This window comes from Rattus rattus, chromosome 13 (assembly GCF_011064425.1).
Source record: "Rattus rattus isolate New Zealand chromosome 13, Rrattus_CSIRO_v1, whole genome shotgun sequence".
Taxonomy (NCBI): Eukaryota; Metazoa; Chordata; class Mammalia; order Rodentia; family Muridae; genus Rattus; species Rattus rattus.
The window spans coordinates 31,952,662-31,974,286 of record NC_046166.1 but is presented as its reverse complement, the minus strand read 5'-3'; the positions used below and the strand labels follow the sequence as shown (position 1 = coordinate 31,974,286).

General features: G+C 38.0%; 1 pseudogene; it reads right to left on the bottom strand.

Moving 5' to 3' along the window:
* Nucleotides 1-14,740: 14,740 nt before the first annotated feature.
* Nucleotides 14,741-15,348, bottom strand: LOC116915004 (annotated as a pseudogene).
* Between the last annotated feature and the right edge of the window lie 6,277 nt (nt 15,349-21,625).

The following is a 21,625-nucleotide window of genomic DNA, read 5'->3' as shown; positions in this document are numbered from 1 at the left end:
GGTTAACAATTACTGTTCATGAGGTTTACTGGAATGATTTGGGGTAGTGTCTTCTATTTGCATATGCAGGAGATTTCAGAGATTGGCTTCATTTAGGATATCCTTAAAGAGTTTGTGATGTCATCAAGATGTGCGGTGGCACCCTCAGTGGGGGTCTGTTATATGAAACACAGCAGAGCTTTTAGGAATCCTGAACCAGTAGGATAAGGACAACAAACTTGAAAGGAAAACTCTGACTGCTGTTGGTAAATTTGGGCCTGTGATTCAGCTATGTGGCACACATTTTCGAAGGCCACTTTAAGTCCAGGTACTTGTTCAATAGTTGAAGATGAAAAGAGGAATACAATACGTGTATAGATTTGTAGCAAATGCCAAGGAGCAGAGCTTTGCAGATGAGAACAGTTTGTGACCATTTCACTTGTGCTGTGACTAATGGTGATGATCTCCGATTACTAGGCTCTAAAACAATTGGGATTACAACAATAGCTGCCTTCATATCATTAACTCTTGAGGGAGAGAGATTAAAAGAAGGAAGAGAAGTAGACTAATAGTAGTGGAAATAGAAAATAGAGTTTTAAAGGAGATAAAAGGTACGGACGGAGTTCTAGAAAACATGGAAATGAACTTCCACATGAAATACAGGCCTATTGGCATTTCTAAATCTTATTATATTCCAGTAGTAGAAGCTAAAGTGCAGAAAGAAGTTTTTGAATGCTAATTGCGTGTATATTTTATATACCAATAAATGTAATGTTTTATGAATGCTTAAAATTTTGTCTAATTTTGTGAGCTTTCTCACAACCACTTTTCTAGCAACCACTTTGCTAAAAACTAAACCAAACCCAACCAAACCAATGGTCTGGTTCTTTGGGGAGATAATGAATAAACATGATAAATCCATACTGAGATAATGATCATTCAGGTAACAAATGAGTATCAAGACAGCATATTTTAATGACAGTCACATTAAACATCATGGATTTAGAGTTTAAGGCAGGTTTCCTGGAGAGAAGGAAGCTGATGCTAGATCTTGATAGTGTGTGAGTTTGGGGAAGACAATGGGCAAAAGAGAAAATTCTCTTGGGCAGACGAGGGTAGGTCCACCTGCTGCTAATGAATGAAGTCAATGGTTATGTTATGCATGAGTCTCCTTAGGGACCAAGGCAACTGCCAATTATGCAAAGCATGCTTACACAATCAACCAAAAGAGGGTCTCTTCTCATTCAGTGTCCCTTAATGCTTTCTTTCCCAAAGGCCAATCGACTTGCAAGTTCATGATTCACATTTAAGAGAAACACTATTCTGAATTTGTACTTGAAGTTCAAAAGTTTCTCAGTGGGTTAAAATTTGTCGGGTAGTTCCAAGTTTCTTCCAGAAATTCCCCTTTATTATAGTTTGTATAAATATTAATTCACCCTAGAAATGACTTATGGGTAGAGCCCCTGCCCCCTTTTCACCATAGAGCATGCTATTCCAGGAAAACCTCATTTCTGTTGATGAATGGCTATTGGCATACAGAGATCTGGCATGAGGCTGGGAAGAAGGGATATGGCTGACATGAGAAAAACTTGAGAAGGAAACCATAATCCCCCCTCCAATTCTCTGCTTATTAGAGGAGCTAAAATGATTAAGCAGCTGGAGGTTTTGATGTATGAGGAAAGATTAAGAGAATTACATATGTGGAGGTTGGCTGAAGAGCTAAGGAGTATGTATGCAGGAGATTGGGGTGGGCAACGGGCCGCTGCTGATAATCATTTGCAGATAATTGAAGTTATAAGTCCCAAAGAAGGAGAGGGATTGTGAAGGTGGTCTTTAGGGGATTATCTACGAGTAATGAATGAACTGAAGAAAAGGGAAAAATGTTTCATCAGGGAGACTTTCATAATGGGTAAGATTTAAAGGCAAAACAAAAAATCTCCCCAGAGTACAATTCCCATCTCTTGAGTCACTTAGGGGAGGCCCATAAAATTTTGGGAGTGTAGAAGGCTGGCTGCCTTGGTAGGGGAGCAGATTTGGTCATCAGGATCATCCCTGGTCCTGATGTTTTATGGCTTGATTTTCTAGATGAATCAATTGGTAAACAAGAGTTTGGAAACACCCCAGAAATCAAGTCTATCTTGTCTCACTGATAATTTTCAAGCAATAAAGGGCTGTTCTCATCTCTTTCTCTTCTGATTTCCACACATTGTCCTTGACATTATCACTTCTTAAGGAACATTCAGGTCTGAGGATAGAAGGATGCAGGACTGAGGGAATAAGCAATATGTCCTCCAGCAAATGGCAGGATCAAGGAACATTTCCTCTTACCGAACTCTCTTTTCCAAGGAAGACAGATATGAGGGTGGGGTAGGTGGTGTCTCAGTGTTCAGCAGTGCTTTGACCATGCTGCCTCTTCACATGAAATTGGTTAAGACATGAAACAAGTTTTTTTTTTTTTTATTAACTTGAGTATTTCTTATATACATTTCGGTGTTATTCCCTTTCCCTGTTTCCGGGCAAACATCCCTTCCCCCCTTCCCTTCTTTATGGGTGTTCCCCTCCCAACCATCCCCCCATTGCCGCCCTCCCCCCAACAGTCTAGTTCACTGGGGGTTCAGTCTTAGCAGGACCCAGGGCTTCCCCTTCCACTGGTGCCCTTACTAGGATATTCATTGCTACCTATGAGGTCAGAGTCCAGGGTCAGTCCATGTTTAGTCTTTAGGTAGTGGCTTAGTCCCTGGAAGCTCTGGTTGCTTGGCATTGTTGTACATATGGGGTCTCGAGCCCCTTCAAGCTCTTCCAGTTCTTTCTCGAAACAAGTCATTTTAACGCTCACAGAATAAGTAAAAAAGAAAAAAAATCCCATGATCATGTAATTTCTTGTCTTCTAATATTTTTTCCTGGAGAGGAAAAATAAATGATCTTCACATAAGATTTATGTATATGTTTTTGTTTCTAGTATTGTTGATAAAAATAATTAAAAATAACCTGAAATCATTGAGGATAGATTAAGAAGCTTTATCATCTCCTTCAATAGCTATGAAATTTATGCTTTTAAGAGCTATGTTATGACATATAAAAACACAATGATCTCACATGCAACAGCTTCCTGAAGTATTTAGGAAAGACAATACTCAGAAAGGCATAGACACTTATTCACCTTTTGATTTTTAAATATTCCTTTATATCTTCTGTAATTAATGTGTACTATTGGCCATGTTTGAGCATCCTTTACCTTTAAGGTAGAAATAATTGCATTTGAATATGAGTGTTTTGCATTAAATAACAGACCACACAAAAAGAGCACAAAATGAACTTTTCTACATAAAACAGGCCGATACTCTTATGCGTCTGGATCATTTAGAAAGTGAATGTAATGTTTTATTCCTCTCTCTTCTCTCCTTCCCCCTTTCCCTCTCTCCTTCTGACAGTGTCTCACTAGGTAGCTTTGGTTGGCCTAGAACTTGCTGTGTAAACCAAGCTGGCCTTGAACACATAGAGATTTTCCTGCCTCTTCCTTCAGAGTGCTGGGATTTTTTTTTTCTTTTTATCGGATATTCTCTTTATTTACATTTCAAATGTTATCCCCTTTCCTTCTGGAAACCCCTTACCTCATCCTCCCTCTCTCTGCTTCTATGAGGGTGCTCCTCCCCACCCCCCATCCCTTCCCACCTCTCCACCCTGACATTCCCTAACACTGGTGGTTCCAGTCTTGTCAGGCCCAAGGGCTTCTCCTCCCATTGATGCCCAACAAGACCATCCTCTGCTACATATGCAGTAGCCATGGGTCTGTCCATGTGTATTCTTTGGATGGTGGTTTAGTTCCTGAAGCTCTGGTTGGTTGGTATTGTTGTACTTATGGGGTTGCAAAACCCTTCAGAGCTATTAACTTCTAATAAATGTTTTAATTAATGAATACGCAATTTGAGAAACTGGTGTAGACAGGCTTAAGACCAAGTAATCTAGCTCTCAAGTATCACTGAACTGTCTGAAATGTAGCTGAACTTTTCCCTACTTCTCTGACACAAGCATGCTTATAAGGTAAGACTTCTCATATCCCATACACTGACAGTATACATACATTCAAAGATCGCAGAAGGAATTACTTGCAACTGTCTAGTAGCCAGTCCCACTCTTAGAAGTTCTTCAGTTAACAGAACCCCATGCCTTTCTTCCTAGGCATCTACCTTTCCATTACTCTTTCCTTTTTCCTTTAGGATGGCTGTAGATTTAAAATGGTATTCAGTCTTCATCAAGCATGTATTTCTTTCTTTTGAGTTCTGATTCATACAATGCATAGGCTCCCTATAACCAAAGTCTCTATGCTTTTAATGAAAGGCAGCCTTATGCCCCCCTGAAAGTGGTTCTGACATCACTTGTTACATCAAACTATCTGTTCCTTCTCCCCATTGCACACTTTTGTTTCTGTAATTGAGATTTTGATTATTTATTATTATCAAATAGTTTTAATCTTGTTGGTTTTTGATTATATAAGTTAAAACTCTAACATTTAAAAGTTTGATATTAAATTTTTTATAAATTTTTTTTGTATTCACTTTGAGTTTTTAAAGTTAGTTCATCAAAATATTATTATCTCATTTCTTGAGTATTTTGGTATTCCTTTGAATTTTTTAACCAATACAAGTATCTTGTCTAATTATATTCCTGGCCTCATTTTATAAAATCAGTTCTCATGTAGCACAACAAGAAAATAATCTTGGCACAGAGCTTAGCAAATTTTTTATACTAAATATAACTTAATTTTTTTTTACCACATTTACCTTATAAAGCTAAACTGAATTGGTATTTCTATTATATTCATATTATTTTATTTTAAAGTTATTTTAGCAATATAATACTTGGAGTGTTGCCCTTTATTTATTTACCTATTGATTAGGGGACTTATTAATATTTATTAGGAAATTTTATTGTTGACTAACAAAATAAATGTGCATATTTTGAAAGTCTATATCTATCACAGTATCTTAGGGAAAGTTTATGGGATTTGGGAAGATCAAACAGTTATGAAAGAAATCCGATAATTTAGCAAAGACTCTATTTGTACAACTCTAAGCAACAAAATCTAAAATGTTCAAACATTTATATTTTCAGAAATTATTTTTCTAAGAAAGTGACCTACTTTTTAATGTAAATGTGGAAATCTCAGCATCTGACAGATTGTTACAAAATATTTTTACATAATTTTGGATATTGAAATATTCAGGGTTTAGAAGAGCAACAGAGAAGAGTCATCGTGAATGGTTTAGTGAAATATCCATTGCATTAACATTAAAAATTAGAAATGTTTCTGTATATTTCATTTGGGTGTTAAAGGAGAATTCTTATGAATCCATTGTAGATACATTTTTAGAAGGACTGAGATAGCAGATTAAGTCAAATAAAGGCAAAGTACAAAGAATGTAGAAAGAAGGGGAATTAGAGGTACAAATGAAGAACATTTGAGGACTTTAGTTTTCTATATGGAAACTGAGTATTTAGATAAAGTAAAAGGATGGTTTGGGAGCTAATTGGTTGAGAACAAAAGACTGTTGAATCTCTGTTACCAGTAATTGTAGCTTATGAGATGAATGGTAGGGCTGGAAGCCTAGCTTCACTCAGGAGGTGGTTGGTTCCACTCCAGGAACCACTGGTGCACAGGGTCTTCTCATTGCCATTTATCAACTCTGGCAGACCTCTGGCATTTTCATCACCTTGGCAGAGGAATTTTCTTCTAAGTGTTCTCTGCTAGCCTCTGAGACTCTATGTATCTTCATGGCAGCATTCCAATGATCCATTAAAATCTTCATGTTTGACCCTGGTAGTGTTGCAACAGTCTTGGAAGCAGTGAAGCTGCATCCAGGTGGAATTTGTTTCCCTAAGGAAAAGCCACAGAAGGTCTACTATACTCCTTCTATTCTAAAATAACCACCAGACTTTCTTAGTTTCATTTACTAACTATGGGAATATAAAAATCAGAGTAGAATGTCATGGCAGTTGACTTGTAAACCACTAGAAGGAATTAGGTTTGTGTTCTTAATTAACAGAGCTAGAGAATGACAAAAATTTGTAATTGTTCAGTTCAACATTCACATACCACACGATCCTCTTTATACATTTTCAGGCATCTTATCATTCAGAAAATGAATCCTTTTATTAATGGAGTTCTTAACAAGTTCTTCATACTCTTTTTTTTGGTACTAGGAATTAAAAACAGGACCTCATATATGTGTTTTACCTCTGAGCTCTATTCTCCACATGATTAACAACCACATATATAAAACCAAGTGTATGTATGTATGCACACACATGTAAATTTTTCCAAAGTGTGCACACACATACAAACACATGCATACATATGCACACACACACGCGCGTGCACACACACACACACACACACACGCACACACGCACACACACACACACTTTTTTTTGGAAGGACTTATGGCTCGAAGACAAAGCAGACACTCCCAAATCATGTAACTATCTAAAATTTAGAGCTCATATTCAGAAACCATATTGTATTTGGAATAGAAACATAGCTTTTCCAAACCTGGTAGAACCAGTGTTCCCACAGTTTTTTTCCTCTACCCCTTCAGTCTTCACATTCTACTTATTTTCATTACTTTGTAACTTTCCAAAGCCATCAAAAACACTATCAGGAACCAACATAGGATACGCTAAGCTAGGCATTCTTTGTAATTCCTGATGAGCTGCAGAATCACTCTCTATGAGGGATTGCGTAGCCACCATGCTTGGCTGGAATCCATATTTGAGAACTATAAACAAGGAGTAAAACAACCACCAAAGACAAGACTAGATATTTACACATCAAATATCATAACTTCAGATGCATAGTCCCAGCCTGAAAACATAAAAATTAGCAACCAAGACATTGGCTCTCCTAAAGCCTGTACTCCTCCTGTACTGGCATTGAGAAAAATGATTTAGCTGAAGCACAGGACAAGAATTTCAAAATACTAGTTAGAAATATGTTCAAAGTCCCTGAAGAGAGCATTAATAAAGATGAGAAGCACCTAAAGAAATGTTCAACATCCTTTGTCATGAGAGAAATGCAAATCAAAACAACCCTGAGATTCCAACTCACACCAGTCAGAATGGTTAAGATCAAAAACTCAGGTGACAGCAGATGCTAGTGAGAATGTGGAGAGAAAGGAACACTCCTCCATTGTTGGTGGGATTGCAAGCTGGTACAAACACTCTGGAAATCAATCTGGAGGTTCCTCAGAAAATTGAACACAGTGGTACCTGAGGAACCAGCTATATCACTCCTGCGCATATACCCAAAAGATTCCCCAACATATAACAAGGACACATGCTCTACTATGTTCATAGCAGTCTTATTTATAAAAGCCAGAAGCTGGAAAGAAACCAGATGCCCTTCAACAGAGGAACGGATACAGAAAATGTGGTCCATTTACACAGTGTACTACTCAGCTATTAAAAACAATAACTTCATGAAATTTGCAGACAAATGGAAATAGAAAATATCCTGAGTGAGGTAGCCCAGTCACAAAAGAACACATGGTATGCACACACTGATAAGTGGATATTAGCCCAAAAGCACAGAACACCCAAGATACAATTCACAGACCACATGAAGGTCAAGAAGAAGGAAGACCAAAGTGTGGATGCTTGAGTCCTTTTTAAAAGGGGGAGTAAAATACTCATGAAAAGAAACACAGAGACAAAGTGGAGCAGAGACTGAAGGAAAGGCCATTTAGAGACTGCCCCACCTCAGGATCCATCCCATATACAGACACCAAACACAGACACTATTGCAGATGTCAAGAAGTGCTTGCTGACAGAAGCCTGATATAGCTGTCTCCTGAGAGACTCTGCCAGAGCCTGACAAATACAGAAGCAGATGCTGGAAGTCAACCATTGAACTGAGCATGGTGTTCCCAATGGAGGAGTTAGGGAAAGGCCTGAAGGAGCTGAAGGGATTTGCAACCCCATAGAAAGAACAACAATATCAACCAACCAGACCTCCTCCCCCCAGAGTTCCCAGGGACTAAACCACCAATCAAAGAATACACATAGAGGGACCCATGGCTCCAGCCACATATGTAGCAAAGGATGGCCTTGTTGGACATCAATGGGAGGAGAGGCCCTTGATCTGGTGAAGGCTTGATGCCTCAGTGTAGGTGAATGCCAGGGCTAAGAGGTGGAAGTGGGTGTATGGGTGGGAGAAAACCCTCACAGAAGCAGGAGTAGGGGGATGGGATAGGGGTTTCCAAAAGGGAAACCAGGAAAGGGGGTAACATTTGAAATGTAAATAAAATATCCAATAAAAAAGAGAAAATAACAAATAAAGGAAACAAACCAAAATAAACTATTGCTGTCTGTAAGCTATTCCCATTTCAGAGGGGAGAAACAGTTGAAAAGAAAGTGTTCACAGGCTGCACAGAGACTTTAACCTCAACAGGAAAATGCAATCAATTGAGTAAAACAATGAAAACAATTTAGGACATGAAACTAGAACTTATAAAAATCAATATACAGCAAACCAGTAGCTAACATCAAACTTGAAGGAACTTGAAGCAATCCCACTTAAGTCAGGGGTCAGGGACTAGACAAGACTGTCCACTCTCTCCCTACTTATTTAATGTAGTACTCGAAGTCTTAGCCAGAGCAATCAGACAATGAAAGGAGGGCAAAGGGATACAAATTGGAAATGAAGAATTCAAAATATCACTATTTGCAGATGATATGATAGTATATTTGTGACCTCGAAAGAACTACTAAATCTGATAAACAACTTCAACAAAATGTATAGGTATAAAATTAACTCAAACAAATCAGTAGCCTTCCTTTACTCTTATATTTTTGGTTGTGAGCCTAGCCTTTAACGGCTGAGCCATCTCTCCAGGCCTAGCCTTCCTTTACTCAAAGGATAAGCAGGCTGAGAAAAAAATTAGGGAAATGACATCTTTCACAATAGTAACAAATGATATAAAATACCTTGGTGTGACTTTAACCAAGCAAGTGAAATATCTGTATGACAGGAACTTCAAGTCTCTGAAGAAAGAAATTGAAGATCTCAGAAGATGGAAAGACACCCCCCCCATGCTCATGAATTTGCAAGATTAATATAGTAAAAATGTCCATTTTGACAAAAGCAATCTACAGATTCAATGCAATCCCCATCAAAATGCCAGCTCAATTCTTCATAGAGATAGAAAGAGCAATTTGCAAATTCATTTGGAAGAACAAAAAACCCAGGATACTGAAAACTATACTCAACAGTAAAAGAACTTCTCAGGGAATCATCATCCCTGACCTGAAGCAGTATTACGAAGCAATAGTGATAAAAACTGTATGGTATTGGTACAGAGACAGGCAGATAGATCAGTGGAATAGAATTGAAGACCCACACACCTATGGTCACTTGATCTTTGACAAAGGAGCTAAAACCATCCAATGGAAAAAAGATAGCATTTTCAGCAAATGGTGCTGGTTCAACTGGAGGTCAGCATGTAGAGGAATGCCAATTGATCCATTCTTTTCACCATGTACAAAGCTTATGTCCAACTGGATTAAGAACCTCCACATCAAACCAGATACATTCAAACTAATAGAAGAAAAAGTGGGGAAGAGTCTCGAACACATGGGCACTGGGGAAAATTTCCTGACCAAAGCACCAATGGTTTATGCTCTAAGATCAAGAATCAACAAATGGGACCTCATAAAACTGCAAAGCTTCTATAAGGCAAAAGACACTGTCATTAGGACAAAATGGCAACCATCAGATTGGGAAAAGATCTTTACCAATCCTACATCTGATAGAGGGCTAATATCCAAAATATACAAAGAATTTAAGAAGTTAGACCAGAGAGCCAAATAACTATATTAGTAAGTGGGGTATAGAGCTAAACAAAGAATTCTCAACTGAGGAATTTCGAATGGCTGAGAAACACCTAAAGAAATGTTCAACATCCTTAGTCATCAGGGAAATGTAAGTCAAAATAACCCTGAGATTCCACTTCACACCAGTCAGAATGGCTAAGATAAAAAACTCAGGTGACAGCAGATCCTGGCGAGAATGTGGAGAAAGAGGAATACTCCTCCATTGTTGGTAAGATTGCAAACTGGTACAACCACTCTAGAAATCAGTCTAGAGGTTCCTCAGACAATTGGACACTTTACTACCTGAGGGCCCAGCTATACCTCTTCTGGACATATTCCCAAAAGATGCTCCAACATACAACAAAGACACATGCTCCACTATGTTCATAGCAGTCTTATAATAGCTAGAAGCTGGAAAGAACCCAGATGCCCTTTAACAGAGGAATGGATTCAGAAATTGTGGTACATCTACACAATGCAGTACTACTCAGCAATCAAAAACGATGACTTCATGAAATTCATAGGCAAATGGAATGAACTAAAAAATATCATCCTGAGTGAGGTAACCCAATCACTGGAAAACACACATGGCATGCACTCATTGATAAGTGGATATTAGCCCTAAAGCTCGAATTATCGAAGATGCAATCCACAGACCACATGAAGCTCTAGGAGAACATGTCCAAAATGCAGATGTTCCTACTCCTTCTTAAAAGTGGCAACCAAAATATCCATAGGAGGGTATATGGAGGCAAAGTTTAGAGCAGAGACTGCAGGAACGGCCATTCAGAGCCTGCCCCACATGCGGTCCATATATATACACAGCCACCAAGACTAGATAAAATTGATGAAGCTAAGAAGTGCATGCTCAAAGGAACCAGATATAGATCTCTCCTGAGAGATACAACCAGAGCATGTCAAATACAGAGGCGAGCACTAACAACAAACCACTGAACTGAGAACGGGACCCTCTTTGGGGGAATTGGGAATTAGAGAAAGGATTGAAAGAGCTGAAGGAGTTTGCAACTCCATAAGAACAACAATGCCAACCAACCAGTGCTTTCAGGGATTAAACCACTACCCAAAGACTATACATGGACTGACCCAGGGATCCAACCGCATATGTAGCAAAGAATAGCCTTATTGGGGCACCAGTGGAAGGGGAAGCCCTTGGTCCTGCCACGGTTGGATCCCCAGTGCAGGCAAATGTGGGGTGATAAGAGGGGTGGGTATGGGGAACACCTTAATGGGGGGAAGGACAGGGGAGGATAGGAGACTATAGACAGGAAACTGGGAAAGGAATAACATTTGAAACGTAAATAAAGAAATATATCCAATAAAAAAATGGAATCACTAAAGAAAACCCAAAGTAAAATGAAACCGGAAATGAAGAGCTCAGGCTCTTCATTTCACCTCAGAGGTGATCCTTCTCAGCAAACTAAAAGACACGTAAAGGAGGATTTCAGGTCTTGCAATCAAGGTGAAAGAAATGGATGGCTCAGTCAAACAAAATGTTAAATAAAAACCATCCTTTCACAAATCGTTTAGGAAGTCAAGGACACCATGAAAAAGAATTAACTTATGAATAACAGATATAGAAGGTACAGAAGAAACATAGGTCAAAACACAAAATATTTTCAACAAAATCATAGAACATTTCCCTAATAGAATGAAAGAAGTGCCTATTCGTGTAGAAGATTCATACAAAAACACCAGAGAGAAACAAAAAAGAAAATCTCCATGTCACAAAATCATAAAGTACCAAATGTACTAAACAAAAAAGAATAAAATGATGTAGTGGAAAAAACCACATAATATATGAGAATAGAATCTGACTTTTCAGTGCAGTCTCTGGAAAACAAAACGGTATGGACAGATGTTCTAAGAGCTCTGAAAGAATACAGATGTTGGCCAAACTACTATACTCAACAAAGCTATCACTCATTATTCTTAGGAAAAGAAAAAAATTTCATGATAAAAAGAAATTTAAACAATTTTTGTCCACAAATCCAGATCTAGAGAAGGAACTAGAAAGAAAATCTTAACTAAACCTAATAATTTGTAAAATAATCCCAGAATAATTATTCAAAAGAGGGAAGAATCTATACCACAATAATGAAATATTAGTAACAAACACTGCTAGTTAATAACTTTCAATGTTAATGGTCTCAGTTCTCCAATAAAAGGAAACAGGAAAAGAATAGATCAGAAAACAGATCCATCTCTCTGATGAATCCAAGTAACATACTTCAACCTCAAGAACAAGCATGAACTTAGGGTAAAAGAATAAAAAGAAATATTCTAAGCAAATGGACCGAAGAAGCAAGTAGGCATCACTATTTCAATATCCAGTGAGGTTTTTTATTTTGGTAGTTTTTATTGTTCTTTTTTGTTTTGTTTTGATTGTTTTCTTTGAGAGGGAGACAGAGAGACAGAGAGACAGACAGAATATAAAGTTGGGTGTTATGTAGGTGGGAATCTCTGGGAGGAAATGGAAAGAGAAGAAAGAATATGATATATATATATATTTGTATATGTATATGTGTGTATATATATAGTTTATGTATATAAAGTTTGTAAATCTTTAAGGTGTATCATACTGAAAGTGTAATTGTTAAAATTTCACTATTGAAATATAAAATATAAGATATGATAAAAACCCTCCAAATCAGTTCTTTATTTATAAATAAAATTTAAATATCTAACCCAAAGTATGCTTTATGATAAATCACTAGTATAAAACAGTGTAAGTTCTATGTAATTCCAGTGCAGTAAATTGTTAAACTGATGTTCTATTTTTATTTATAGACACTGGAGTTGTCTTGGTTACACATTCACTTGCCACTAGGTGCTGACGCTATACACCTTAATTTTATGTTCTTGCCAGGAGGATCAGGGGAACCTGGTCAATCTGGATGCTGCACAGCTTTAGATGAAGTGCTACGCTTTCTTTCTCGAAGAGCAATTTCTGCCATTCCAAGGCCCCATTACCTTCTTTGCTGCTGTTGCTTTCCCATGTGCAGAATCATAGTAAGCCTGAGTCATTGAGCCCACTGTTGGTGCTCTTTTTCATGGCTTGCTATTGGAGACCTGGAGAAGTAGATAGAAATGTACCAAGAGGAGCTTGGAAACTGGTTACAGAGAAATAATTGCTCCCAAATGCAGAAGACTGAATCTGTGACAGGGATCTCCCATTGGAGTTCCATTTACCATGCTCCTGGCTTGCCACACCGTCCCTGACATGAAGCTCTTCGCTCTTGACCAGCTGTCTTGTTGCAGGCGCCTCTTTACCAGCCTCAGGAGGACAAGACTAGAGCCAAGTCCATTCATTTCAAATTCAGTCCCTTCACCACCTGTGACTTTTAGATGGATATATTTGTTGTGTCTGCATTAGCTTTGCAAATCTTCAATTTTACTTCAGAACTGAATTGTGTTGAGGAATAGATGTGGGAATCTCCTACTATCCCTGGAAGAAAATGTTATGTTCCACATAATATACATTATATATACATTAGAGTAAAATACATGATTTCATTCTTGTCTTTTTCCTTTTGGGGTGTGTGTGTGTGTGTGTGTGTGTGTGTGTGTGTGTGTGTGTGTGTGTGTCAGACAACAACCTGCATTGCCATCCTTAGGGCCTTCCATGTTTTGTTTGGCACAGGGTCTCTCATTGGCCTGAATCTTTACCACATAGGCTAGGCTGGCAGAGATCTGCTTGTCTTCCCCTGCCCCTACTTCACCAGAGCTGGAATAACAGAAATAACAAGCATGTACCACCATACCAATATTTTTATATGTGGTGTGAGTGGTAGGCTTATCCTTTTCAAAACCTTTAAAAAGGGTTCTTAAATGCTTCAACCTCTTTTATAGCCCACCAACTAAAGTTAGGGAGGAAGATGGCTAATAGGACAAGGGGAACATGGACCTGTTTAAAAGTCGTTCTTTGGGTCGATTTCAATCTCCATTGTCTGCAGTCCAGTCCACTAGGAAAACACCAAACTCGAATCAGCAGTAATGTCTTGAAGCAGAAGAAACCCTGCAGCTCCACCGATTATCTGCAGGATTTTGCCAAAGTAGCAAGAAGCAGCTGGGACACCACCACCAGAAGTTCTTTGGTGAGCAGCTCTCTAGGAAGTTACTACAAACAAACATCAGAGAAGAAAGTCAGGTGACCCAATGCCAGAGTGTGGTCCACTGTTTGTTGGGTTATACTTAAACTTCTCCCAAACATCATGTAGTTCTCTCAAGCATCTGCTCCAGCAAAATAGTGCATGCCCGTTCACCAGGTAGCTTCCAGAAATAACACTACGTCTCTGTTCTGAGCAAAACATCCTGTCAGAAGACAGTTTTCAGGAAAACATCACATGACACTAATGAGTCTCCAATGAGACCAGAGATTTCCACTTCATTGAACATTGAATTCAAGTCCTCCTCGAGCTTGTAAGGCAAGTGGTTCATCAGCTTGGCTGCCTCCCGTCCCCATCCCTTAAATGGAACTTTTCCATTGAAGTTTGTTTTAACTCTTTTTTTCCTGAATGCAATGCCCTTTATTTGTATCTGATGAGGTTTAACACACCCAGCAACTCCGGTGACTTTTATCCCACTGAGATGTAAGGAGCTAACAGGTCTCTCTCCACAGCCTGGCCTCCACACAGCAGCACTGCTCTGAGCAGCACAGCAGGAACATTGATAACTATGCAGCCATCTGACCTGGACTGTCAGGGCTCAGCTGAGATGGGAGGCTTGAAAAGTCCACCTCAGAAGATGTTACTGGGCCTGGTTCTGGACAAAGTGGAAGACACCCTAGAGCTGTATCCTAGCACAACTGAGAACTTCCTATGAGAGGGTGGGAAGGAAGGACGGCGGGGTGGAGGGGTGCCCCACAGCACATGCTTTATACAACTTGACTATACTGTGGGGTCCCCGGGACTGCGGGCTCTGCAGCGCCCCTACTTCCAACCAGCTGATCGTACAGTTTGGGTACATAGTCATCCCACTCTGCCTGGTAGCACGTGCTAGTCACGGGGGCTCCCAGGTGGTACTTCTTGCGGAAAGTCTCCACCTTGAACTTGCCCTGGTTTTCTTCAGACTTGTTGCTGAGAATGGGCTCATCACAGCTCAGAAGCTGCTCCTGCTCGTACACCAGCCCGACGTAGTGGTGCAGACCTGTGCCGCTGGGAGGCCCGGAGCCCACATAGTCGGAGAGGACAGTGCCACTGCTAATGTCGTTGCCCTTCATGTTGACCACCAGGAAGTGGTGCCACTCCCTGAATTTGGGGTCCTTCCTGCTGGGTCTGTGAGGACCAGGGTGTAGAGCTTCCCAGGATCAAGGCCATCCCACGAAATGCTGCTTGGTCTATTCATGACCTGGGTGGGCGTCAGCACTTTGCACAGCTGGTCCACCGTCACTCCGCTGTAGTCGACCCTCAGGGCGTGCTGGGGCGGCTCGTCCACCTCCTGTAGGCTCAGCGGCCCAGCCCACTGGCTGATGTCTGCGGCCATGATGATGGAGAGAACAGAGACACCTTGTTTTAACTCTTGATATTTTTCTCAAATCCATCATTTCTCTGGCTTGAAACAAATACTAGTTCTATATTTTCATGATTATTTTCATTGTATAAATAGCTACACACCGCACATACAGCAACATGTTAATATGCTAAATTTCAAATCAGTACTTTAAAAAATGAATGTTTCATCTAAGATGATACCATCATGAATATCCCCATCTTAAAAAAAAAAACACAACAGCAATCCGGAGTTTGACCAAACAGACAACTTTCTCTTATCACGTGAAGTAGCTTAGCTTGTTAGCGTATGCATCTGCATTTGTTAGAGATTTTCATTTTCCCACAGACTCGTACTAGGCATAGAACTGAGGATCTTAAGCACACTAAAAAATACCCTACCACTGAGTTATGCCCCATCTCTTATGTTTGAACATACATAAAACCTGATGCTTTAGTTTGTCTAGAAAAAGGAATAACTTTCTTTTAGTGTTTTAAATAAACTCTGTTTCTCAGAAAAAAGAATGGTACTGGAATGATCTAATTGCATTTTTCTGTTCTCTTATCAGCTACCAATGCAGAGGTCAGTTACACTATATTTACTGTTTCTATGTATTTGAACTAGCTATGTTTAATAATGCTTCCATTTGAATATTTAAAAACCTTTCCTTCAGTTGTGCCAATTTCAGTCCTCTAAAATTTTCATTCTTGGATCCTATTTCCGTGCTTTGCAAAGGCATGCTATTTCATAATTTGTGAATCGCAGCTGTGCCCAATTTTCAGGTTTTTACAGCTGGAAAAAGTAGCTAAACTTAACCTCATGTCTTGTAAGTGTTGAGGGCTTAAAATGTGGCAAGGAAAAACAAACACAAGCACAGTACACACACACACACACACACACACACACACACACACACACAATAATAATAAGACATCATTCTGGGCAGTAAAAGAAAAAATCCAAATTTTTATATTTTCCTTGGAAGGGGAGGAGAAACAAGAAAATTTGATCTAAAGTGTTGCTGAACATTCTTTAGGAAAGGTGAACACATAGTTAATTGCCAAAAGCTTCTTTAGCATTAATGATGTTAACCATTTAATCATTAGGAAATTTGGACCAATCTGTGACAGTATAATTGTCATTACTTCCCTAAATGTTTCTAGAAATATCCGTTTCCAGCAACATCTTTGTGAGGGAGAGGAGGGACTCATGCAGTGAGACTTTTATACCTGTTACATTTGTTACTGGGAAGCATTATTACCTTTGACATCTCAACATCTTTCAAAAAACATCATTCGGAGTCCATCTACTCATCCACCATCTGTCTGTCCACCTGTCCCTCCATCTATTGATAGATTAGTCTAATATCCTATTATTCTTCTTAAATGGGACCATACACGAATGGTATGTATACATGTGTGCATGCCTATATGTGATTTTGTTGATGTTATTTTCATTATTTAAAACAATATCCACCAGTTCAATTCAATAATTTAATAGGAGCAAACTCAAAGTGTAAAAGACTTCTAGATGCAAAACTACAAAAAATCTTTTTACTTAATGGTTAATTGTATAGGTGACATTGTGGGGCAGTATTACTGAATAGCAAAATCTGTAAAAGTTTTCATAATAATTTTTACTATAGTTAATCTCATAGCAAGTGTTTAATATCTAGAGAAAGAGACTTTAGTGTACTAATATGAGTTTTTTAGATGTTTTTTGCCTCTAGTATCTTTTTTTTTTTCTTTTCTTTTTTTCTGAGCTGGGGACCGAACCCAGGGCCTTGCGCTTCCTAGGCAAGCACTCTACCACTGAGCTAAATCCCCAACCCATAGTATCTTTATCTAAAAGCATAAAGTATGTTACTTAAAATGTATATTTTAATTAAAAATTAATGCAACATATTTTGTTCACATTCTTTTCTTTCCCACAAACCCTTTTAGATCCCATCCTAATCAACTATTCCACTTCATATTCTTTCTCATCCTTAAAAACAAATCTGAAACCCAAACCAGACTAAACCAAATCAAACTGAAAAGCACATGCACATGTGCACACACACACACACACACACACACACACACACACACACACACAGAATCCATTGTGTTTTGGCCAACTACTCCTGGATATGAGTGAGACCTGCCCTAGAGTGCTGTTAATAAACCCATTGTCATTTCACTGAAGAAAACAGACTTTTCCTTCTTTCAGTAGGTATCAATTGCAAATACCTTCCTGGTTAGAAATAAGACCTTAAATTCTCTTCCTCTGTGCTAGTGGATTTGTCTAGCTTGAACTTGTGCAGGTCTTCTCATTTAAGCTGTCATAGTCTCCTTCAGTACATATATTCATCAGCTTTGTTGTGTCTTGGAAACAATGTTTCTTTAGAGTCATCCACTACATTTGGCTCTTACAATCTTTCTGCCTCATCTTCTGTGTAGATCCCTGAGATTTGAAGAGAGGAGTATGACAAGGACATGCGATTTATGAATGATTATTTTGGCTTTTGAGACAGACTCTCACCATTTAGCATTAAATGACCTTGAATTGGTTATTTGACCAGGCTGGCCTCAGGTCACAAAGAGCTATCTAACTTTCCCTTGCTAGTGCTTGATCTATAGACATGAGCTATTGTGCTCAGACATTTGGTCATTTTAAAAATTTAGCATAGTAAATAAGTAAAAGCCTCCAAAATTAATCCTTCTCTCAAATACTTTCTCTAAAGCAGACTAATTAAACACAAAAGCAATGTCTTCATGACCCCCCAAATGCTTAGTCAGTGAATTAGAGTGTCTTGGGAAAGCCTTCTCAGGTATCTCAGCCACAGGACTTCCTTGATTTCTTATTTTGATTAGAATTCCAAATGTTGAATCCTACCATAAGAATAATGGACATACAGGTCATTATATCAAGACTATGCCTGCTCTGATTGAGAAATTTTCCTTCTACGACTGTTTCCAAGACATGGCAAATTTATTCAAAATAGAAAAGAGCTGGGGAGAAAAAAACATGTCTATCAATGGTAGAATGGTTAATACCCTGTATGTGCACTAGAAGATGAAACACCAAAATCCAAAACAACCAACCAAAACCCAAACCTCTATTGCAATCATGAGATACATATCTAATGAATAAAAAAATGGAAACAAAGAGTACATACAAAAGTAGGAATTATAAGAGGAATATAAAAAACAAAACAAAAATGTGGTGTGCAGCTAAATTAGCGCTTATGGGAAACTCAGCTGTGATGTCTAAGTTTAAAAAAAATCTTTGATCAGTCTTTTAAGAGTTCAGTTTAACAGGCAGAAAGATAAAAAAGACCATATCCAAATATGTAGAGAAATAGTAAAAATTACAGTTGCAAAAATAAAACAGAAACAAGGTGGTGGTATGCATCGTTAATCTTAGCATTCATAAGGATGAGGCAGGGGTTTAATGAATTCAAGGCCACCATGGACTTACTAATGAATTAAGGCCAGTCTGCAATATACAACATGGTCATATCTTGAAAAAGTAATAAAACAAATCAACAAATAACAATATCAACAACAATATCAACAACAACAACCTCCACATACAACCAAAGTAAAAATAACATGAAATTAAGAATACAAAACCTATAGATGAAACCAATAAATCCTTTATCCTCAATAAATATAAATAATCCTACTTAATGGCAACTGACTCCAAAAACCTATAGATGGGATTTGTCTCAAGATACAAAGATGATGCCATGGAAATCACTAGTATACCATATTAATAAAGAATAAAACGGCACGATGATACCTATATGCAGAACAGAATAGTCATCTAATCTTACACAGTGCTGTTTTCTCATAGGAAATGTTTTGTGAACTTGGAACCAAGCTGACAAAGACCAGCTATGACATGTTGAGACTTGATTACAGTCTCAAATGTCTCCCGCTATGTATGAAGCAAATATTCCAAAATTTGGAAACAAAACAAAACAAAACCTCAAATCTAAAAATTTTTAAAAAGCATTTCAGATATGGGCCATAGAAGCCATATAAACTTCAGAGAAATTCAAAGCAGAACAGTGTCTAGTTCTAAAAATTCTATAGACTTTAAGTATGTATTCGTTTTTGTCTGAATTTATAAAAAGCTTTGTTTTTCAAATTAAAAACTGCACATCTTGAGTATTTAGAATGGGCAGTCAGGGGGATGAATGCCTCCTACACAGTGTGCTCCATCACTGTTCTAGTTGTTAGCATTTGGAGAAAGTTCCAGGGAAGCTACATCTAGGCTCACCTAGTTTTCTCAGACAGAGAGGTTGATTAATTTCTTCCATAATCATAAGAGAGGTGGTCTTTCTTTGACCACTCCCCTGGTTTTCTCATTGTTACACAGTTTGAAGGGGTGGGTTCTTTCTTTGTTGATGTCAATCAGCAGAGATTAAAGTCTATTTTAAACCTCAAATAAAAATCTCAGTTAGCACTAGTGGTTAATGACTGAGTGTTTTCTTCAACTGTCAGTAGTTGAATGCCATATTATAGCTCTGTATATTCCCTTTGACAATTTCCAAGGAACATAATTATATTAAATGAAAATGAATTTCCAGATAATCCAAAGTAATATATCCTTGTAAATCTTGGAGTCTGTTCTTAAGTTCTTGTATCAAGTTGAAAAAAAGTACATGGTTTTCACTAACTGTTCATAGGACTGCATTTAGGCAACATGTAGGAATGCATACAATTATTCACCCTACTTTTAAATTGCCATATTTACTGTGGGCACTGTTACTTAAAGTATTGCATAGGTATTCTAATTTTTCACTGCAATGATTCATGATCAATTCACTTAAACAAGTGATTGTTTATGAACTGAAAATGCTAAATCATCATCTATAATTCCCTGTGGGGGTTCTATCTTCTTTGAGACTTAGAAGTAATGGTAAGATTAAAAAAATTAAAAATTAATAACAGTGGGTGGGTAGATTTTTCCAGACAAGCATAAGGAGCTATAGTCTCATCAGTCATATACAAAACTGGGTGCCATGGTGTGTACCTGTAATGTCAGGACTGGGAATCAAAACGGGGGTGGTGGTGGTGGTGGATCCCTGGGTCTTGATGGCTAGCCAATCTACTTGAGTCAATAAGCTTCAGGTTCAGTAAGAGACATTTCCTTAAAAAATATGGTCGAGAGAATGGAGGGATGGATTATTAGTTATAGAGTATTTGCTATACTCTACAGTCTTGCTTATAGATAACAAGGGAAAAACATATTTATGTCTATTTTTGAAACACTGAGATATGATGCCAGAGGACCTTGATTTGGTTATCAGCCCTCATATGGTGGTTCACAATGATGTATATATTAGTTCCAGTTCATTTAACACCCCTCTTCTGGCATCAGAGGGCACTTAATACCTGTGTGTACAGACATACTTGTAGACAAAACACTCGCACATAAAATAAAAGTAATTTAAAAAATAAAATAGTAACTGAAGAAGACCACTCAGTGTTGACCTATGGCCTCCACACGAATACACATGCAAATGTACCCTACCACACAAATAATCCTAATGAATGAAAAAGTAGTAATAGATAAGAAACAAATTAAATTTTGAAAAGTAATTGAAAGGAAAGATAGAAAGCAAGGTTTAGGTTCTCCCAAGTCTCATTTGATTGTTTGTACTTGTCTGATAACACACTAGAAGGAGTAGACACCATCATAAAACAGTCTTGCTTATAGATAACAAGGGAAAAACATATTTATATGTCTATTTTTGAAACACTGAGATATGATGCCATTTACAAACTTCACATCCGAGACTGCTCTATTAAGTTGCGAATATAACAATAAGACAAAAATTTCAAAATGTTTTAAATGACATTACAGTTTTGTTTTGAGCTGCAGACCTAGATATCCTTTGTGGGCTCTGTGATGTACACCTCTGCTGAAGAGTATTATTTGTTTATTTCCTGGGAAATGTCAAAATTTAAAATCAGTGGGTAAAGGCATATATTATATACATGAATATCAAGTAAATTCATGCATATAAAATGGCTCAGTGGGTAAAGGTGTATATTATATACATGAATATCAAGTAAACATATGCATATAAAATGGCTCAGTGGGTAAAGGCGTATATTATATACATGAATATCAAGTAAACATATGCATATAAAATGGCTCAGTGGGTAAAGGCATATATTATATACATGAATATCAAGTAAACATATGCAATCAAAAATGAAGCTGTACCTTTGCCTTTACCATGTTGTACAGGAATCCAAACATAAAAGCTAAA